This window comes from Culex quinquefasciatus, chromosome 2 (genome assembly GCF_015732765.1).
Source record: "Culex quinquefasciatus strain JHB chromosome 2, VPISU_Cqui_1.0_pri_paternal, whole genome shotgun sequence".
NCBI classification, from domain to species: Eukaryota; Metazoa; Arthropoda; class Insecta; order Diptera; family Culicidae; genus Culex; species Culex quinquefasciatus.
This window is the reverse complement of record NC_051862.1, coordinates 117,013,750-117,017,959: the sequence shown is the minus strand read 5'-3', so window position 1 is coordinate 117,017,959 and position 4,210 is coordinate 117,013,750. Positions and strand designations below refer to the sequence as shown.

Here is a 4,210-nt window from a genome sequence, read left to right as displayed (position 1 = left end):
GTATTTTACTCATTTTGGATGAGACTTACCAAGGAGAATTCTTTTGTTCTGGTTAATGCTCAAATTTCCGTTTTTCTCAAACTCATCCCCTGTAGGGAATCTAGCAGCTTTGGTGTTAATTGATTACGAACCACTAAATAACAGCTCTGTCATTACGCTTCCGGCAAACCACACCACCACCAGCTATATTCCGTTTGATTGGACGTCATTTATCAAATCTCCTCTCTTCAGTCCGGCACAAAAATCGCACATTATCTGGGAATGTGATTCAGAAGTTTTTAAAATTAATGACTTCTGCAAACGAGAGAACGAACAAACGAATCGACTTTTTCCCTTGAGCTCATCGTCTTCCTCATTCTTCGTGACCACACCAACGCCGGCAGAGAACCAGTGGTGGTGGTACTTTGCACAGTCAGTCAGTCAGCCAGCCATCATTGTGATAAATTACATCCCATCAAGATAAAAATTCCCGACCGTGCAGCTTAGCATTCAGCGCGCAGCAACGACGACCAACATAATAGAGCAGCTAATTTATTTTACTCGCGTCAATTTGTGCCGACCAAGGGGCGTCCAAAGTGGAGTGTTTGTATCTGACAGCACAACTGAGCCAGAGAACTCGGACAAGACGCAGGACACCAACTGATCCCAGGGCGTAGACATCAATACGTCTTCATACGTCAGAATAGAGTGAGATTCATTATTTTATCAAACGCCAAATCACCGAGGAAGGCACACTTGTGTGTCCCTTTGAATTATGGGTCCCCGAGAGTGCCGGCAACGCCAGCGGCATTTCATATTGCCGGACCGGATCGTCTTTTACTTGACCGAGTCGTCAGCCGTTGAGAGCCCGTCAGTTCGTAATTGGATGAGATTTTTCTTTCTCGTTTCATCAAGGATTCACTCCACAGGATGTTTCTTCAGGATACGGCTGTGGAACGGGGTTACAGATGAAGCGTTTGCTCGCTAAGCTGAGGAATAAAAATATTATACAAGCTGCATTATGATTTTCCAATCAACTCTGTTCTAATGGATATTCATCCAAACTTATGCGCTAGTCCTACGTCATTTTGGCCGTGTTTGTTACATACCTGTACCCACAGTAGAAAGCTGAGAGAATAACTCTACCAAAATTAAATGGAAGAATAAAACTCTCACCACGAAATTGTGTTCATTTGTTCATTGAAACAGTTCATCCAATTGTGAGTGGTTTATATTTCCAAATGACCATCTCATAGTCATCTAACTTTGATGGCCGATACGGCAAAGGTGCGATTCGATATGTCAAAAGTCTTGGGTACGAGTTTCGATATTGGCCCGCTCTCGTCAATCTCGCGATTTATTTTCTGTGTCCGTTCACAGTACCTTCATACTACCAGATCGTGTTTGGTTAACCTCAAAGTTTCAAACGGGTATAGAATAAGACACTAATCAACATCTTATTAGATACAAAAAAAAATCCCTAAGGTTCAGCCAAGACAAACCGAACCACTTTTGTCCATTCATTATCTCCGAACGCATTTCTTTTCGATCGATCAAAAACCGAGGCTGCATCGCTTCAATCACTAAATGATTAGACCTCAAACACGCTGCCTGACAGACTAAAAAAAGGGGGAAAACAGAAGATTAGTCGAATGGTTCACTCCCTGTTCCCAGTTCGCTTATTACAACATATCAATCAGTCATATGGCAGCAGCAGGGTAGGTATCATAACAATCATCCATCATCCTAGGCCCGACTTGTGGTGGCGAATAAAACTCGATCCATTTTTCCCCCGGACAACTGGCTTGGGTTTGGGCCCGGCCCTCGTGATGTCCGCGGGTTGATGAAGCGCGGAGGAGTGTCCGCTGACGGCTACCTACCTATTCCGTTGCTGCTGCTGCTGCTGCTGGAAGGTCCAATTTGTGTAAACATCGTCATTCTCGACTAAACGGACACACGGGGAGGTGGAACACAACAAATCATCATTCATAGTCAATCGGCCGTTGAACAGGATCGCCTCCGTCGCCAGTCTGGCGTCGTCACTCGGCGGTTGGTCGATTGGTTGATGTGATGTGCTAGAACTTGCTAAAGAATACCAATGAGCACAGCTTTGAGTTGCACTTTCGTTGCTTTGAGAGAGGTAGATAATTTTTCAAACATTTCAATTCGCACCAAACGGTTTACTTTTGAATGCTTTTCTCCTTTTCGGAGGTTTCACTCAGCTAACACTATTTCGGTTCCATGGTGTAATGGTTAGCACTTTGGACTCTGAATCCAACGATCCGAGTTCAAATCTCGGTGGAACCTGGCGATAAATGTTTTTTTTATAAGCATAAGCGCAACTGTCTGAAGATTCGACTATTATGCGAAAGCAATTATTCCGAGAAAACGCTCTTTAGTTTTGCCAACAAATCTTCGCAACAGCAATTTTGAAGGAGAATGGGATATTAGCCGTCTGGTATATCGAATCGGCAGCCAAAACTAAACACAATTTTAGTGAAGTTCAAATTTGAAAGATGTGTTGAAACATCCTCTACCACTGGAGCAAAAATCTCCCCCGTATAAGAACAACCAACCCACCAAACCAAACCTGCTCCGGTGGAATCGCTGGCGGCGGTTGGACTCGCAATCCAAAGGTCGTCAGTTCGAACCCTGGAGTGGAAGGTTCCTTGGAGTAAAAATAGGTTCGGGTGCTTTCCCCATTCAAGCCTGTGGACTCCTAGGTTCGAGCAGAAACTTGCAATAGAGACCAAAAAAGACCTGGAGGTCGGTAAAGTGAATGGTTTGATTTTTTTGGTCTTTCCAGTTCTTTAAAATACCGTAAAACGGAGTGACTTTGATAGGTTTGCGATTTTTCCGCAAAATGAAGAGTACAATTAAATTACGCAAGGAATGGATTAGAAACATACTGACCGTGGTAGAGAAGTGTTCAAAGTACCTCAAGAAGAACTTTTCATAAAATGTTGACAAGTTTAAAAAGTTAGTTAACTATAGTCAAGGAAATGTTGATGAAAGTCATTATGTTAGACTTCTTAAAGTTTCATGATTTTCTCAATTGCCCTGTTTTTTATCGGAAAACGGAATGCATTTTCGGATTCTTTGGACAATTTTCCACTAAGAGAAGGTTAAAAAAGTTTGTAAATAATAAATAATATGTGTTTTTGAAACACAATTAAAAAAAATCTCCCAATTTATAGGCAATTTCAGTTGGACAAATTTCATGTAAAATTTAAAAACTTGTGATTCGTGCTTCGAATTCAGTATAAAATGCAATATAAATTGATAATTTTATAAACAAAACTAGTTTTAACAAATTTCCAGCAAAATTCCGACTTTTTAACAATTTTACCTAAGATTTATATGTATTTTGCTAAAAAAGCTTATAAACTTGGTTAACTAAATATAAACATTGATTTTTTTTCTTAAAAGCTATATCAGCTATGGTACTTTTTACGTACAAATAAAGTTTGAACATCTTAAATATGATTTTAACAAGAAAAACTATGACTATCAAAGTCACCCCGGAATTAAAACTAAGATTTTTGAACGTTACTATTTTTCTAAACATTATTGAAAAAACTTTTTTTTCGAAATAGTGCATGGACCTTGTGTGGTCTACCCCAGTACATGTTTTAAAAATAATAATCTTGAGAAAAACCTTACCTATTGGAAAATATTCTAAAAACAAATTGAAATCCTATCAAAGTCACCCCGGTTTACGGTATGTAAAGAATCATACATTTTTTCGGAGCATGGTACAAAATTGGTGTGGGTGGCCAAAAAATTACAATTTTGATGAATAAAAATCTAGTTCTATTTAATTTTCTAGCAAACTTTATAACTTTCAAACTTTATATTTTAAGCATATGAATTAAGTTTGAAAAATACACATATTTGTGAATTTTTAAAATTAAGCAATAAAAGTAACCATACCATTGATCGTTTTGACGTAATATATTCAATTAACACCAAAACAAGTTTTAACAGTTGAATAGTAATTGAAAATTAATTGAAATCCTATCGTTGTCTCCCTTGTTTGGCGGTATTCATCATGTGAAAGGTAATTAAATACAGTAATTTTGGACAAAGTCACTATTTATTTTACGAAATATATTGTACTACGTTGAACCAAAACTGATATTTCTTTGTGGAAATTGTTCAGAAAACTGTTTCACAGTGGAATTGCGAAAAAGAATTTTAAGAACTTTTTGTGTAACAAAAAACAAAGCAC

General features: G+C 38.5%; 1 non-coding gene across 1 annotated transcript; it reads left to right on the top strand.

The window, feature by feature from the left end:
* The first annotated feature begins 2,214 nt into the window (after window positions 1–2,214).
* Window positions 2,215–2,286, top strand: Trnaq-cug. The gene has a single exon. It is a non-coding gene; the product is annotated as a tRNA-Gln (tRNA).
* Window positions 2,287–4,210: the final 1,924 nt, after the last annotated feature.